Genomic DNA, 19,170 nt, shown 5'->3' with positions numbered 1-19,170 from the left:
AGGTTTTTGATTACTTTTTCAATCTCTTTACTTGTGTTTGATCTATTCAGATTCTCTGTGTCTTCTTGATTCAGTTTTGGGAGGTTGTATGATGCTAAGAATTTATCCATTTCTTCTACGTTATCATCCAGTTTGTTGGTGTATAACTTTTCATTGTATCCTCTGATAATCCTTTGCATTTCTGTGTTGTCTGTTGTAATTTCTCCTCTTTCTTTTTTGATTTTATCTATCGGAGTCTTCTCTCCGTTTTTCTTAGTGAATCTGGCTAAATGTTTGTCAATTTTGTTTCTGTTCTCAAAGGATCAGATCTTAGTTTTGCTGATCCTTTTTATTGTCTTTTTTTAGTCTCTATTTCATTTATTTCTGCTCTGATCTTTATTAATTCCTTCCTTCTAATGACTTTACTCTATGTTTCTTCTTCTTTTTCCATTTCTTTTAGGTATAGGGTAAATTATTTTATTTGATATTTTTCTTGTTTGTTGAAGTAGGCCTGTATTGCTATACATTTCCCTCTTAGTACTGTTTTGGTTGCATACCATAAGTTTTAATATGTTGTGGTTTTTTTTAAATATTGGCACCTGAGATAACATCTGTTGCCAATCTTTTGATTTTTCTTCTTCTTCTTATCCTTCTGCCCAAAGCCCCCCAGAACATAGCTGTATATTCTAGTTGTGAGTGCCTCTGGGTATGCTAGGTGGGATGCTGCCTCAGCATGGTTTGATGAGTGGTGCCGTGTCCTTGCCCAGGATCCAAACCAGCAAAACCCTAGGCTGCCAAAGCAGAGCACATGACACACAGCCAGAGGGCTGGCCCCATACACTGTGTTTTAAATTTCATTTGTTTGTAGGTTTTTTTTCTTTTTTAACTCTATTCAGTTTTTTCTTTTGTGTTGCTTTGGCTGGGACTGATTCACCCTGAGCTAACATATGTTTCCAATCATCCTCTTTCTTTTTTTGTTTTTTCCTCCCCAAACCCCCTGTGTATAGTTTTACATTCTAGTTGTCAGTCTTTCTAGTTCTTCCATGTGAGCTGCCACCACAGCATGACTACTGACAGAGGAGTGGTGTAGTTCTGTGTCTGGAACTGAAGCAGGGCTGTCAAAGCAGAGCACACCAAAATTTAACCACTAGGACAGCAGGGGTGGCCCAGTATTTTTTTCGATCTCCTTTGATTGCTTTGTTGATCCAATACTTGTCCAGTAGCACATTGATCAGTTTCCTCATATTTTTGACCCTCTCAGCTTATTTCTTGTAGTTGATTTCTAGTTTCACAGCATTGTGGTCAGAAAAGATGCTTGATATGATTTCCATCTTCTTACATTTATTGAGGCTTGTTTTGTTTCACAACGTATGGTTTATCTTTGCGAATGTTCCATGCGAACTTGAGAAGAATTTGTGTTCTGTTGTTGGATGGAATGTTCTCTATATATCTATTAAGACCGTCTGGTCTAGCATTTCACTTAAGGCCACTGTGTCCTTGTTGAATTTCCATCTGGATGATCTATCCTTTGACATTAGTGGGGTGCTAAGGTCCCCTGCTATTATTGTTTTTCTGTCAATTTCTCACTTTAAGTCAGCAATTTGTTGCTCCTGTGTTAGGTGCAAATATGTTAATAAATGTTATGACTTCTTGGTGGAATGTTCCTTTTATCATTATATAATGCCAATCTTTGTGTCTTATTATCTTTTTTATCTTAAAGTCTTCTTTGTCTGATGTGAGTATTGCTACACTTGCTTTCTTTTGCTTGTCATTTGCTTGGAGTATCTTTTTCCATTCCTTCCCTCAGAGTCTATGTTTGTCTTTAGAACGGAATTGTGATTCCTGGAAGCAGCAAGTTGTTGAGTCTTGTTTTTTAATCTGTCCAGCCATTCTGTGTCTTTTGATTGGTGAATTCAACTCACGTTTAGAGTGGTTATGAATAGATGGGGGCTTAATAGAGACATTTTCTCTTTTGTTTTCTGGTTATTCTCTATTCCCATTGTTTCTTTTTCCTTGTATTTCTGACTAACATTTCAGTTTGGTATTTTTCTGTGAGGGTTTTCTCAGTTTTCTCTTTATGTATTATTTGTGACTCTGCTGTAATTTTTTGTTTGACAGTTACCACGAGGTTTTTATAAAATATCTCATAGATAAGATAGTCCATTTTCTGACAGCCTCTGCATTAGCCCAAGCAAGTTCTATCCCTTTATTCTTCCTCTTCTATGTTTTTGCTGTCACAAATTAGTCTTTTTTGTGTTCTGAGTTTGGGACCAAATGGAGATGTTCATTTTTATTTTTGAGGCTTTCTTTCCCTTTGTCCTTCCTGTTATAATTAAGTCTTTGATAACCTATTCTTAAAGAGAGCTGCAATTTTCTGACTTTGTCTATTTATTTATCTCCTTGCTCAAAGCTTTATAAACATTTGCCTTTTTCTTTCAGGTAGGAGGCCTCTCTTCATCATTTCTTATAAGGCAGGTCTACTGGCAATGATGTCCCTCTGCTTTTGCTTATCTGGGAAAGCTTTGATCTCTCTGTTACATCTGAAGGATAAGTTCACCAGATAGAGCATTCTTGGCTGATAGTTTTTGTCTTTCAGTGTTTTGAATATATCATTCCACTCTCTCCTAGCCTGTAAGGTTTCTGCTGAGAAATCTACTGTTAGCCTGATGGGGGTTCATTGGTAGGTTATTTTCTTCTCTCTTGCTGCCATTAATATTTTTTCTTTATCATTGACTTTTGAAAGTTTAAATATTATATGCCTTGGAGACAGTCTTTTTGCATTTATGTAGTTAGGAATTCTATTGATTTCATGTACTTTCATGTCCACTTTCTTCCCCATGTTTGAGAAGTTCTCAGCTATTATTGCTTTGAATAAGCTCTCTGCTCCTTTCTCCCTGTCTTCTCCCTCTGAGAGACCTATAAGCCTTATATTGCTTTTCATAATTGAGCTGGATGTTTCGCAAGAAATTTCATTTTTTAAGCCATCTTAGTTTTCTCTCCTCCTCCTCTACCTGAAGCACTTCTAGGTTTCTACCTAAGGTTTGCTCTACTTTTTTATGCTTTCTACATTATTTTTTAAATCTCATTGTGTTCTTCATATCCAGAATTTCTGTTTGTATTTTCTATTAGAGCTTTAATCTCTTTGGTGAAGTATTCCTTCTGTTCACTAATTTTATTAATGAGCTCACAGAACTGTCTCGCTGTGTGTTTTTGTAAGTAACTGAGTTTCTTTGTGACAGCTGTTTTGAATTCTCTGTTATATTGTAATCTTCTGTGACTTCAGGTTTATTTTTGGAGAGTTGTCATGTTCCTTCTGTGATACCATGTTGCTGTAGTTCTTCATGGTGCTTGATGAATTGATCCTCTACCAGCACATTTGGGGTAGTCATGAACTTTTTGTTTGTTTGTTTCTGTTTTGAGGAACATTATCCCTAAGCTAACTACTGCCAATCCTCCTCTTTTGGGTGAGGAAGACTGGCCCTGAGCTAACATCCGTGCCCCTCTTCCTCTACTTTATATGAGAGATGCCTACCACAGTATGGCTTTTGCCAAGCAGTGCCATGTCCACACCCGGGATCTGAACCACTGAACCCTGGGCCGCTGAGAAGCAGTACATGCAAAATTAACTGCTGCACCACTGGACTGGCCCCACATCAACTTTTCTTAGTGGGTGTTACTTTGTTTCTGATCACCTGGGTCTTGTGTTCCTCCACTGTCTCTCCATGGGCTCAGACGCTACTGTCCTGTGCACCACCAGTGCTGATGTTCCCAGGTTGCTTCAGGGTGCTGGTCATACCACTTTCATAGGTGCTGGGTTCACAGGTCTTGCTGCCACTGGCAGGGGTCTGGGAACCCAGGAACTTGTATGCAGCTCCCACAGCTGGTGAAGCTGTTTTCAGGATTGCCACCACTGGGGGCTGGGTACCTGTTTCTGCTGCTGTTTCCAATGCTTCTAGTTGCAGACCCCACCTGCAACCACGGTGGGGCAGGAGGCTGTTTTTTCTTTTCCTGCCCCATCTCCTTATAGTTATGCTGGTTGGGCCACTCACCGTTCACATGGGCAGGGCTGCCACTGCTCGGTGGGTGCTCCCACAGGCCAGGCTGCCACCATTCTGTGGGTGTTTGCATACTGGCTGGGCTATCCTTGCCTCCATTCAGTCATGTTGGCTGCTGCATGAGGACCCATGTCCTGGATTGCTGTCACCAGGGAAGAGGAGGGGGCCACTCCCCTAGTTTCACTGCTTCCTGTGGGTCCAGTCCACCCACCTTCCAATATATAGCTGCATGGATCTCTCAGACACCCTGTTGTGCTGTATGTGGAATCCTCTGTTGCTCAATAGATGTCCATTTGGTTGTCACTTAGAGGGGAGAGACAAAGGGAACTCACTCCACCATGATGCTGACATCACTCCAATAAACCTGTAGTGATAATTATATTTTATGGCAGGTGTACTTAAAATAACTTACAAAATTTCTTTGGTAATTTGAAACTTTGAAGTTTTTCTGGGTGAAATTAAGTGATAAAAATTTCATTGAATATGTATATCCTTTCCAAAAAAGACAAAATCTTAGACATTAATTACTAAACCTAGGTTTATCTACTTTTGACATTTTAGGAAAGAGAAACTAAAAGATGTTTGGGTATATAAATAAACATGTGCTTTATTAAAAGATTTTACTGTGGCTGGCCCAGTAGCATAGTGGTTAAGTTCATGTGCTCTGCTTTTGTGGCCTGACATTCATGGGTTTGGCTTCCAGGCACAGACCTAGCAGCACACATCAAGCCAGAAGGAAGATAGGCACAGATGTTAGCTCAGGGTCAGTCTTCCTCAAGCCAAAAAAAAAAAGAGGAAGAATGGCAACAGGGGTTAGCTCAGGGCCAATCTCCTGCACCAAAAGTTAAAATAAAATAAAAATAAATAAAAGATTATACTATGAAATAGCATTTTTTATAGAGATTATAAAAAATACTTAGAAATTTCCCAAGATACAGAATGCTAATGTAAAAGACAGTTCATAATTGCTTACTTCTTAGTTTTCACTAAAAGTTAATGATTCCATCAATTTATGCTTCATTTCCGGGGAATTGTTATTTTATGTTTGTAATGTGTTGCCATGTCTTTCTGTGGTGCCTGCTGAGTTGTTCCTCTGCCAGTGCATTTGTCATAGCAAACACTTTCCTTATTTAGGTAAGGCTTTATTTTGATTATAACTATTCAACCAATTGGAGATTGCAGGCCTTTTTTTTGTTTATCAGCAGGTGGCACAATAGCACCAGTTTTTGTTTCTCTTACCTGAGCTATCTTTGGCTATACTTGAGAATACACACTTTCCACTCTCCAAGGCCTCTGCTAAGGGTATCACTAGGTCTGTCTTTATCACAGACTGAGTCTCTTAGGGTTACTGATGCCTTGCTGTTGCTGGTGTTACTGCAGTCACTGTCTTCACCACTGGAGGTCCAGTGATAAACGACATCACCACCACATCCAAGATAATCTGGGTAGGAAGGACAACTGTCATGGCAGGGTGAGAATGTAGCCAGGTTAATGGGGCTCCATCTCCACCATTGCCCATCTCCATCTGGCTTCTGGCACCACTGCAGTTTTGAGGCCAGAGTTGTGTGCATGCCTCCATTGCTGCTACCAGGCTCTGAGCTGTAGTTAGTGGGACAAGAATTGCAGGGCTCCACTTTTGCTGTTGCTGTGCTCCCTGTGGCCATAGGCACTGCTGCAACCAGGAGCCAGAGTTGCTTCTGTGCCTCTACTGCTGCCCACTGTGTTCTCTGGGACTGGCTGACTCATCAACTGCAGCTGAGATGCAGGATCCTGGGTATCAGCCCTGCTGTTCCCTGTTTAGTCTTCTCTACATGCTCAAATCCGTCTACTTTCATATGCACCAAGGTGTAGATCTCTCCATCATCTTGGTGTGTTGGGAACTGTAGTCTTTATTGGGCTCTGCATATTTTATTCATGGTAGATTGAATGGTAGAGACAAAGGGGTCCTCTCATGTCACCACAATGATGACGTCTCCCTAGAGCATGTCTTTGATAAGCAACTTTTGCCTATTTTATGCCAGGGATACTGTGGATGCTAAGCTGATAAGAGATCAGGATGCTAATGAGAATAATAAACCTCTGTGATCCCTACAAAACGAACTAATATGTTAAAGTCTCCATTATCAGGAAGAACAGTTAAAGTAGCGCTATACAAAGAAATGATGGACACAAAAGTGAAAACATCTATGATCTAAGAAATTCTTCTACAATAAAATTGAATAAATAGCCTGAGTAGTGAAATGTGGTTTATTCCATAAAACTAGTACAACTCATCACTACAAGAAGCAAATGGGAATCTCCAGATTGTTTCTGACCCAAGGTTGAGAATAACTTTGGGAAGTTAGGAAAATAACAAAAGGAAAAATTGTTGATTACCAGAAAAAGCAGAAAAACAAAGGGAGTTATTCAAATCCAATAAAGCAGTTAAAATTTTAAAGATTGAAATTCTGGCATATAAGTAGAAGGATTAAGTTCTTCCTCTATGATCTGATTAAAGAATACAATTTCTAGCTGTGAGCAATTGCGTCCTACAATCACAGGCCTTTGTTGAAAAATGGCCATTTTATGGCTTCTCTTTGAATAACACATTTAAAGCTCCCTTTATGTCTTTATTCCTCAGACTGTAGATGAAAGGGCTCAGATGGGTGTGATAACAGTGTGCATCACTGAGGCCATTGCACTTGAGTGTGAGCTGTGGGTGGCAACAGAGCTAAGGTACACTCCTAGGCTCACACAACAAAATGAGACAATTGAGAGCTGAGATGCATGGGTGGAAAATGCTTTATACTTCCCCTGATGTGATGATATTCCACATATAGAGAAAACTGTCCCAAAAGATGTGTAAAGGAGACCAGCCAGGGAACTATCACCCAGAAGGACAGCTGAAAAATACATCACCAGGTTGTACCACCTGATTAGCTTCACAAAAAAAGTGGAGAATTTCAAGTCTCTGTAGAAGGAGATCTGCAACATCATTAAGCTGTGTAACATGGAAAAGAGAACACTGGTAATCCAAATTACCAGAACCGGAGTTGCGGGTTCATGATGACTACATAGTGCAGGGAGTGATAGTCACAAACTGGTCATAGGCTGTCACAGTGAGTAGAAAGTTGTCCCACACTATAAAAAGCATGAAAATAAATCCACATGATGCAATTTTCATAAGTTATGACTTTTCTCTGTGTCTGTATATTCATCGCCATCTTCGGGACAATGAAGAAGGTGAAACACACATCTACAATAGAAAAGTTGGGGGAACTGGCTCCGTGGCTGAGTGGTTAAGTTTGCCTGCTCTGGTATGGCGGCCCAGGGTTTCGCTGGTTTGGATCCTGGACCCAGACATGGCACTGCTCATCAGGCCACGTTGAAGCAATGTCCCATGTACCACAACTAGAAGGACCCACAACTAAAATATACAACTATATAATGGGGGGATTTGGGGAGAAAAAGCAGAAATAAAAAAAAAGTTGGAGAGGAAGAAGTACATGTAGAGTGTGGAGGTTGGAGCCAGAGCTAACGGCCAGGATGATTAGCAGGTTCACAAGTATGGTGACAATGTACATGAACAAGAACAGCCCAAAGAGGAAAGTTCACAATTCCTTTTCCTCTGAAAATCCCACAAGAAGAAATTCTAAAATTTGTGTATTATTCCCTGGTTCTATGTACTTGGCAGATATGCTATCGTTTACATTCCACATTCCGGAAATTAATTTTTATATCTGTGTATGGTACATGATAAAAACACTGAAAAACTAGGAATAGAAGGAAACTATATCAATATACTAAAAGCCATTTATGAAAAATTCACAGAGAATATTATATTGTTGACCCTTTATATTCATGAGAAATTTGTTCCAAGACACCTGTGAACACCAAAATGCATGGATACTGAAGTCTCATATATGAAACAGCGTAGTATTTGCATATAAGCTGTGTAATCCTCTTGTATACTTTAAATAATTTCTAGATTACTTAGAATATCTAATAAAATTTAAATACCGTGTAAATAGTTGCTATACTGCTTTGCTTAGGGGATAACAAACCAGAAAAAAAAAAAAAAAACTCTGTACGTGTTCAGTACAGACGCAACTGTTTTAGACCTTTAAAGTCTTGGCTTGTTGAATCCATGAATTCAGAACACATGGATATGGAGAGCCAACTGTATTCAATGGTGAAACACTGAATGGTTTTTCCATTAGATCAGCAACAAGACAAGGATGACCACTTTTGTAACTTCTACTCAATATAACACTAGAAGTTCTAGCCAGAGCAATTTTAAAAAAATAAACAAAAGCATCAAATTGGAAAGAAAGAAATACATTTATGTCTCTAAGTAGATGATATGTTCTTATATGTAGAAAATCCTACACATTCCACACAAAACTAAGAGAACTAATAAATGAATTAAGCAAAGTAACAGGACAGAAAAGTAACATACAAAAATCAGTTGCATTTCTATATGCAAACAATGAAAAATGTGAAAAGAAAATTACAAAGACAGTTCTATTTACAATGGCATCCAAAAGAATAAAATACTTAACTTCAGCAAGAGGGTGAAAGACTTGTACGTTGAAAAATATAAAACATTGATGAAAGAAAAGTGACCTGATCATCTCCAGAAAATTGCTATTCTACTCTTCAACAAGGTGGTGAACTGTGTTCCTATGACATAGAACTATGAGTACTACTGCCTTGGGCCAAAACAGTTAAGAGTTTAATGCTTGTCATTTAAATTAAGAACATCATTTAGTCTTCTTTGTATAACATTTTGTTAATTAAAAAATATTTAGGTATTGAGTTTCAGTTTCACAGGATGAAAAGAGTTATGGGGATGGGTAGTGGTGTTATCTGCATAATAATTCAAATTTATTTAATACCACTGAACTATACACTTAAAAATGGTTAAGATAGTAAATTTTATGTTATGTGTATTTTAGCACAATAAAGACAATCTTTAATTTAAAATACATGCACTTAGATCTTTTTATGCATTTTGCCCTGAAATTAGTACCTTATACGTATTCTCATTTAATTTTTATAAAAGTTCATTCTCTGAGGACAGTGCTATTATGAACCTCATTCTAAATTTGTGGAAATGGGGCTCAGAGGGTTAAATTATCTGCTCAAAGTTACGAACTGAGTAAGGGATGGGCTTTGATTGGAACTCCATCAAGATGTTTCCAGTCCTAATGCTCTTGCCTAGCTATTCTCACTAGGAGACAATTTGCCTCCAGGGGTACCTGGAAGTATTTGGAGAATATTTTGGTTGTTGCATCTAAGCAGCTGCAACTGGCACTTAAGTCAGCTGAGGTCAGGAATGTTACACAACATCCCACCATGCACAGGACAGCCTCTGTCACAAAGAATTATCCACCATAAATGTCAATAGTGAGAAAGTTGAGAAACACTATTCTAGATAAGTACTTCTTCAATTTCACTGTGGATATGAATCATTTGGGCATCTTCTCCAAATGCAGATTCTGATTCAGCAGGCCTAATATGGGCCTGGAGAATCTGCATTTGTATCTAGCTCCCGTTTGATGTTGATGCAGCAGGACTTGGTCTGTGGATGACTCTTTGAGTAGCAAGGCTGTGGTCTAGCGTTAGAGTCAGGTATAGGTATTTTGAGCCCTTCTCCACCAAGAGTTTTCCTGCTCCCCTCAGGTCTGACCTTGGGTGGTCAAATGTTGGACTCAGTTTTTCAACTTCTGCATACACAGGTTTATACATCCCTCTTGAGTATTTCCCCTCATGAGAGAAAATGCAACTTTTAGCCTTTCAGTTCCTTATCTATAAACTCAGGAAATTCTGCCTAACCTTATAAATTTGATGTGAGAAGTTAGAAATAATCTAGACCTCATAGGAGATTACCCAGCACAAAGCTAATGCTCAATCCACAACAGCTATTGTGACTGTGTCCCAGTCCCATATTTACTAAGCTCATTATGATACCAGAAATGTCTCTAGGTGCAGGCGGTGAGTCCAGTATTTCCCTGCTCCTGGGACACAGAGAGTCTAGATCTTGAGGGGGAACATCCTCCAAGGGCCCTCAGCAGGGAGCAGAGTGCTGGAGAGGTCATGATTCTGTGCCTATGGACATACCCTCTGAACCCCTCACACTGGATCCAAATAGTCACAGTAAGAGCTATTAGACAAAAGATATGTTCCTATGTTCCACTCGAGAATATCTGTAAAACTGTTATTTTTTTGGTAAATCAATTTATTCTTCCAACTCTTGTTGTCCTCCTTGTTGCAAATCTGTAACACACATTATACAAATGTTTAATTTCAACAGAAGTATGAAATGCTTCTATGGCTTTCTCCACACTATAGATTGTTCAATTTTTCACAATTATTTATTCACTCCCCCATTCTTTTAGGAGAACTTTACATCCCCACTCTTGGCTCTAGGTCTTCATGGTGTCTCAAGGGGTAGGGGTGTATGTTCCAGCCATGGCTGTCATTGAGCTTAGACACATAACATGCGTTGGTTCACAGAATGTGAGTGGATATGACATGATAAGTGTCTATGAAAAAGCTAAATGCATCATTGTGAGATTCCACCACTTCTCTTCTTCTTTCTCTCTGTCATAAGAACAGCCACATCTGCCATAGCAGCTGTTCGCACAGCCCAGGTCTCCAAATGAAGACACAGTTGGAGAGAAGCACAGCTGGGTCACAGCCACAGACACCCTGAAGCTCACATGTAATGTAAGCAAGGAAAATGCATTCTTACTGTGATAATGTGATATTGAGAGTTGTTTCTTAACACAAATAACTTATTACCACTGTGATATTGAGAATTGTTTGTTAGTACAGAAATGCAAATACACAGTATTTACATGATGCTTTAATTGTACTAGGATTTAACTAGAATGATGTCAGTGTCACAGTGGCATAAGACATACTTCCTTTTTGTTCCTTCTTTTAAGAATTAAAAATTGGCATCCATCCATGAACAAAGGTACCTCTGTGGGAGTTGTGGGATCTAGCACCATATGCCAAGTATCCAGGGGTAGTCTTGCCGACTTGTGCATCAGGTAATAGACAGACTTTGATATGGACTGCAGAACCAGCAGAAGCCAGCCAACCATCCCTATTCTCTTTAGGCCATGGCAGGAAAAATCTGGAGAATACTGGCTTAGGCAGACACCTTCGGATGTTATGAGCCTTTGCAGAAGTCTAGACTTCCCAAAGAGAGATTCCAGGACTCTATTGGGAAAAAATACAAGTTTGGATGCACTGTACAGGGTAAGATAAACTTTTCCAGGAATGGTCCTCTCTCAAGGTGACACAGCACAGGGCTAAACTACCTGGTAGTACTTCTCCCACAGGGGAAAGAGACAATAGTGAGTAAGTGTTCAGTTACCCAAGATGTGCAGGAATGCTGATAGAGAAGCCCATTTCTCTCCCGCACTACCCAGAGTACTGCCACATGACCTTCATATATGAGGGAAGCAGGAGAGCAGGAAAGAGGAGGACAAAAATATCAAAGGACATTAATGAGATGCAGTTCCTGCTAACTGTTTTCAGAACTCCAGCAAGAAGCCCACCCACAAGCCATTCAGAAAACCTCACCCAAGGAACCTTGCACCTGGCCCTTGCGCACCCTCAGCACCTCAAGTGCTATACTCACTCTTCCCCCAACTCTGATGCCAGCTCCTGTTTGTGCTCCAGAATGTGGTGGTGTGAGCCAGCTCTAGTAAACAGAGAATGCCTCAAAAAGTCAGGCCAGCATGTCTGGGCAAAGGAGAAACCACAATTTGAGATGTAGCACCACCTTCTGGAAAACAAAACAGAGTTTTCCAGCAGATACGCTGGTGAAGTGGAAGAAGCAGAGAAGATACACAAGCTTAAGAATTTGGCCATTAGAGGGAGCAAGAAGTGTGGAGCAAGTGTATCTATACAAAGTTGGAGAAAATCCCAAATATAAGCAGGAGTACTGAAAAATATCTCCCAGCTGAAGAGAACTAGTAAAGATTTGAGGAGGTAAGTAGCTTCTGCTACTTCAAATGTGAAAACAGCAAGCAAAACTCCAAGAAACAAGTAGAATCAAGGAAAAATGTCATCAGCAAAAGACAACATCTTCCAGTAACTGATTCAAAGACTCAGAATTTTGTGATCTAGCTGATAAACATTCAAAATACCTGTTTTGATGAAAGTCTATGAGCTAAGAAAACACAAAAAGACAAATCAGTGAAATCAGGAAAACAATTTGTGAACAATATGAGAAATTTAACAAAGAAATAGACATAGTAAAAACAACCAAATGGAAATTTTGCAGCCGAAGAATTCGGTGAGTAAAATGAAATAAAGTGTGTCACAGCAGAATAGATCAAACTCAGTACAGAAGCAGTGAGTTAGAGGATAGGGACTTTGAAATAACCTAGTCAGAGAATAATAAAGAAAACAGATATATAGATGGATAGAGATAGAGCTAGAGATGGAGATAGAGCACTCCCTCCAAGGGCACCAGAATACACATTCTTCTCAAGGGAATGGAGGAAGATTATCCAGGAGAAATCATATGAAATGACACAAACAATGTCCTGGAGAATTTTAGAAGATGAAATCATACCAAGTATCTTTTCTGATAACTATGATATAAAACTAGAAATCAGTAACTGGTGGAAAGCTGGAAAATTCACAAATATGTGGAGATCAAATAACCTGCTCCAGAACAACCAATGGCTCAAAGAAGAAATCAAAAGGGAGATCAAAAAATAAATTGAAATGAACAACATGGAAGTACACCATACCAAAACCTATGTGATACTGCAAAAGCTATTCTAAGAGGGATGTTTATAATGATAAATACCTACATCAGGAAGGAGCTCAAAAGAACACCTACATTTTACATCTCAAGGAACTAGAAAAAGGAAAACAAACTAAGTGCAAAGTTAGCAGAAGGAAAGAAATAACAAAGAACAGAGCAGAAATAAATGAATTAGACAACAGAAAAAGAAAAGAAAAAGCTGTTTTTTAAAAAGATAAAATTGACCAACCTCTAGATACACTAAGAAAAGAGAGAGAAAAATCAAATAAATTCCATAGGAAATGAAAGAGTAGACATCATAACTATACCACAGAAATACATAGGACCATAAGAGACTACTATGAACAATTATATGCTAGAAATTTGACAACGTACAAGAAATAACTTTCTAGAAATATACAACCTACCTTGACTAACTCATGAAAAAGTAGAAAATCTGAAGAGACCAATAATAAGTAGGAAAATGTAATCAGTAATCAAAAACCTCCCATTACAGAAAAGCCCAGGACCAGATCGTTTCACTAGTGAAATATAGAAAATATGTAAAGAAGAATTAATGCCAATCCTTCTCAAAGTTTTCCAAAATATTGAAGAGGAGGGACAATCCCAAGTCATTATATGAGGCCAGCATTTACCCTGATACCATAGCAAGATAAGGACACAAGAAGAACAAAGAACTGTAGGCCAATATCCCTGATGAACACAGATGGAAACATTTTCAACAAAATATTAGCAAACCAAATTCAACAGAATATTAGAAGGATCATTTACCATGATCATGTGAGATTTATCCCTGGGATTCAAGAATTGTTTAACATACATAAATCAGTAAAAGTCACACACCATGGTAATAGAATGAAAGATAATAATCACATAATCACCTCAACAGATGCAGAAAAGCACTTGGCAATATACAACATCCCTTTATAATGAAAATCCTCAACAAAAAGAGTATAGAAGGAACAGACCTTAAAGTAATAAAGGCCACATACAAAAAACGCACAGCTAGCGTAGTCAGTGGTGAAGGGTTGAAAGCTTTTCCTGTAAGATCAGGAACAAGACAAGTGTGCCCACTCTCACCACTCCTATTCAACATAATACTGGAAGTCTGAGCCAGAGCAATTAGGCAAGACAAAGAAATAAAAGGTATCCAAACAGGAAATGAAGAAATAAAATTGTCATTATTGGCAGATGATATGATCTTCTATAGAGAAAACCCTGAAGACTCACCAGTGCCCAGTCCATCCAAAATGGCAGCCAAGAGCACTCCAATGTGCCACCAGCTGTGGATGTGGAGGTTGCGGCAGGCCATGGAGCACCACAACACCTGGTTTTGGTCTGTGCCTGGAAGGGAAGGCTTACTACCCGGTGACAGCCCATACTCGTGCTTCACAAGTATGTCCAGGCCCTACAGGGTACTGGGCAGTGCCACCCTGTACGTCAAGCATGACTGTGGCCAGCTCAGTAATGAGGACCTGCACGGACCTGACAATCACCCCTCCAGGATGTATGCAGGTGATCCGGCTCACCCTGTGCCTCCCACCCGCCTCTCGGCCTGGCTGTCTCAGGCCGTGCCAGGGAGCCAACCACACCATGTTCGACTTGACACCTTCTACCATGTGCACTACTGAGAACAGCTGCAGCAGGAACTGCACCAGAGGGCCTGGCAGGAGGCTCTCTGTGCACAGCAGGAGGTCCTGGCCAAGAAGGGGTTCCACTGGGATGAGACCTGGGACATGGCTTTTGTCTTCCTTCTCCTCGCCATCTTCATTGTCATGGTCTTTCGATTTGTATCAGAGAGAGGAAGACAGAGAAGCAGCCCCCAGCCAGCCCCAAGAAAATAGCCTTTCCAGTCTTTGCCTTCCATAGCCTACCTCTGCTGGAGTCTGAAGGAACTGCTCTCCATTTCATTAAAACTCCTCAGAAAAGTATTCTAAATGCACTATCTTCCCTCCCTTTCTTCTCTCTCTTTTAAATCCTTGATGATAAGACTTTCATCCTCATCATTGTAGCTGCCCCTGACCCAGGAAGGGTTAATAATCACTGGAAAAGGCTTGCCAACAAACTGTGACTCAGAGGTGGGAAGGCCAGTTATCCAATGACGGGTAAGACCTCTAGGGGGAGGCAACCTAAGCCAGGCATGGTCGCCCAGGGCCACAGATGGATACACGATATCAGGAGCAGAAAGGGCCGTTGCCTAGGAGGACTTGCATGCTCTGAGATAAAAATATAAGAGCACAGCAAAAACATGGTAATATCAAAACAGACGCCAAGGGAGGGTTCCTTGAGAAATCACTAAGAATTCTTGCATCCACTAATTACATTGTCCAGAACACCTGTGTATGTTTAACAGCTGTAAGCTATGTATATATTGAAACACTGGTTACAATAAACTCAGAGTGGCCATCAGCCCTCTCTGCATCTATCCTGGTGTGTACATTGGATCGCACACCGACATATGGTGACCCCGACGTGATCCAAGATCGGTGGCATTATTGGTGAGTAACGATATCGAGGAATTTCAACCACCTTTCAGTGGTCCGCCATGAGAATGATGGGCCAATAATTGACGAACCAGCAGAAATTATACTTTAAGACACTTCAGCAGCTGCTGAGGGCGATTTCAGTTTCGCTTTCTCCCGCCGAGTTACAGAGGCTATTGCTGGCAACATCTACACATTGCCCCTGCTTCCCAGAGGACGGCACTTTGGACATTAAGTTGTGGGAGAAGGCTGGTAACGTACTAAAGTCTCGCCTTGAGCATGGCCTTTTAAGGGATGTACATATCTTAACGACTTGGAGAACAGTACGTACTGTGCTGTTCCCTTTATTGGATCTATCGGATGAGGAAAAATCAGCCTTTTCACCCGAACGCCCTTCAGGCAAAGCTGAGGAGGCATCACCACTGTCTCCTCCGCCTTGCTTGTCGCCAAGAGACTCTTTTAAAAAGGCCGTTAGTAAGTCTCAGACAAATTTTGAACAAACGCCCTTATATGATAACGATTTACCATTCCCCCCTCCTTTAGAGAGGCGTTTTGCCTTCAAGAACCCTCCTGTCTTGCCTGCTGCTCCTTCTTGTACTCCACCAGCCCCGTATGTTGATTCCAGGCAGTATAGTGTGGTTGATAATTGCCTTCAGGTAGGATTAAATCGTGGAGATCCTGTTGTTCTTTCCTGTACCTTCCCCATAGTGGTCAATCATAGGCAAAGAGAACATGAATCCCTTCCTTTTGAGGTGTTTAAGGAGCTGAAAAAGAGCATTAGAGAGAATGGAGTGAAGTCCCCTTTCACTGTCAGGATGATAGAGGCACTGGGAGCAAGTTATTGTATGCTACCATGTGATTGGCTTTTGCTCGCAAGGACTCTTTTGTCGCATGATGAATGTACTCTTTTCAGGTCTGAGTATAACGAGATATCTGTATCCCGATCTATGGATAATCTATCTTTAAACACCCCTCTCCCAATCAGTGCCGACATGTTACAGGGGGTCGGCCAATATGATACACCTCAAGCACAGGCTGAGGCAGATGGAATGTTGCATAGACAATGTTCAGAGGTGGCATTAGCAGCCTGGAAGGCAATTCCCCCTTCACGGGCATACAGAGCCACCAATTCCTTTGTGAATGTCCTACAAGGGCCAAACGAGCCATACATAGAATTTATTGACATAGAATTTATTAACAGGGAATTGAGAGACAAATAGCTCATCCTGAGGTGGCTCAATTTATCCTGCTGAAAATAGCCTTTGAAAATGTTAATGCTGATTGCCAATCTGCTATGTCTCACCTTAAAGGGCGAGCTCATACTTTAGGGGATATGCTGCGAGCCTGTCAGGAAGTAGCAACTCATAGACATGTGGCCAAAGTAATGGCGGCAGTGTTTTTGCAGCTGCCAGAAGGTGCTTTTGATAATGCCTGTTTTAAGTGCGGAAAACCTGGAGATCGTGCAAAACAATGCAATTACAGTCCAAAAGATATCCCTGGTAAAGGGGGGCCAGCTGATATTAAAAAGCCGCCTTCTAAACCATGTCCTAGGTGCCAAAGGGGATTCCATTGGGCGAATCAATGTCACTCTAAAACTGATGTAGATGGTAATCTAATCAACCGTGACTTGGCGTTGGGAAACTCAAAATGGGGCACACTTCCCAGTGCCCCGAAAAATCAAGTTTGGGGAGCTCTCAATCAGCAGGCCAATTCTATGTGAATGATTTACTGGCGGCCTCATCAGGAAGTGCTGGAGTGGATCTCATGACCTCAGAGACAGTCGTCATAGATTGGACTGACGAAACCTTTCTTGTTCCTACCAATGTATGGGGACCTTTACAATCAGGATATTTTGGGTTATGAATGGGACGCTCTAGTTCAGCTTTGAAGGGCTTAAACATCATTCCTGGGGTAATTGATGCTGACTATCAAGGTGAGATAAAGATCATGGTCCGTTGGTCTAGTTATTATGTGATAGAGGCATTCGCAAGAATAGCTCAATTAATATTAATACCTTACTTGCCCCCCATTCACGCCTCTGCTGCCAAGTGGGGAGCCAGTGGCTTTGGCCACACTGGCGATAATGCTTTTTGGATACAGTTATTAACATTAAATCGGCCCATTCTTACAGTATATATGCAAGAGATTCCCTTTGAAGGGCTCCTGGATACTGTGGTCAATAAAACCATTATAGTCTCATCCACTTGGCCTCCCCGTTGGCCTAAAAGACAAACCTCTGCATCTGTACAAGATGTAGGGGGACTTATGATGCCTGAGGTAAGTGATCACGTACTCAACGTCAGAGGACCTGAAAACAGAATTGCCTTAATCACACCCTACATTCTTCCAATTCCTTACTCCCTATGGGGGCGAGATTTGCTTTCTCAATGGAAACTATCTCTAAGCCTTTTTCCTAGGGGCCAGTGATGTTATTAACATTCCTCCCATACCTATTCAATGGAAGACTCCCACGCCTGTATGGATAGATCAGTGGCCCCTTCCAAAAGAAAAATTACAGGTTTTAAAGATGCTAGTACAGGAACAACTAAAATTAGGCCATATTGTACCCTCAAGCACCCCAGTATTTGTGATAAAAAAGAAATCTGAAAAATGGAGATTACTCCAGGACTTAAGGGTAATTAATGCTGTCATGCAACCTATGGGGGCTTTACAGAAGGGATTGCCAAACCCTTCTTTAATACCTGAGAATTGGCAAATTGTTGTTATTGACATTAAAGACTGTTTCTTTTCTCTACTTTTGTGCACTGCTGATAGGGAAAAGTTCACATGCACTGTCCCAGTTTATAACAATCAAGAGGTCCCCCAGAGATATCAGTGGAAGGTCTTGCCTTAGGGCATGAAAAACAGTCCCACCATATGCCAACAATTAGTATGAGATATGTTATTAACTTTTTGAAGCAAATACCCTACTATACAACTTTACCATTATATGGATGGTATTTTATTAGCAGCGCCAAGTAAAAATTCATCATTAACAGCATACCAACAATTAATTGAATTGCTAAAAGGCAAAGGCCTGCTTGTGGTGCAAGATAAGGTACAGTTCACCTCCCCCTGGAAATTTCTAGGATTAATGATTGATAGACACCTGGTAAAGCCATACATTCCATCTATTTCCATGCCCAATACTTTAACATTAGTTACATTGCAACAGCTTTTAGGAAATATCAATTGGATACGTCCTTTTCTTGGCATCCCAACACATTCTCTGAGTCACTTGTTTTCCTTGCTACATGGTGACTCTTCCCCCTCTTCTATGTGCACTCCTACCCCTGAGGCAAAACAAGAACTAAGCCTAGTAAACAAGGCTCTAACCTCCCAATTTTTAAATTGCTTTGATCTGGAAATTCCCTTATGCCCTTATGAGATAAAAACACCTAAAAGTCCTACTGGTATCATCTTTCAAAAAGCGGGCAAGGTTATAAAATGCTTGGAATGGATATACTTGCCCCACACACCAGCTAAGGCACTCTATACACATTTTGATGGAGTAGCGGAGGTTACTCAAAGGGGAGGTTTACGGTGCTTACAATTGCGAGGTGCTGACCCTCAGACCATTTTTTTTACCTTGCACACTTTCCCAATTTGATCATGTTATGATGATCAGTTCACAAATACAAATGGCTTTGCAATCTTATATTGGTGAGATTTCTTTTAAATCCCTGTCTCATCCACTCTTTCGTTTTTGTGCACAAACTCCTCTTCAGTGATAGCTCCGGAAAAACCAGAAAAGCCGGTATGGGTTGGTTTGCTAATAATGACTGGCAGACCAAAGTCTCTCAGGGACATTCAACTATTCAAATTGCAGAATTGGTAGCTCTGTATCTAGCCCTGTGCAACTTTACTTCTCTTCCTT

The 19,170-nt window shown here is 40.5% G+C and overlaps 1 pseudogene; it reads right to left on the bottom strand.

Annotated features, from left to right (window-relative positions):
* Nucleotides 1-6,597: 6,597 nt before the first annotated feature.
* LOC138917591 (olfactory receptor 1571-like) lies at nucleotides 6,598-11,128 on the bottom strand (annotated as a pseudogene).
* Between the last annotated feature and the right edge of the window lie 8,042 nt (nucleotides 11,129-19,170).

This window comes from Equus caballus, chromosome 14 (assembly GCF_041296265.1).
Source record: "Equus caballus isolate H_3958 breed thoroughbred chromosome 14, TB-T2T, whole genome shotgun sequence".
In the NCBI taxonomy this organism is placed as follows: domain Eukaryota; kingdom Metazoa; phylum Chordata; class Mammalia; order Perissodactyla; family Equidae; genus Equus; species Equus caballus.
Note: the sequence above shows the minus strand (reverse complement) of the source record. Positions and strands in the feature narration are given on the sequence as shown.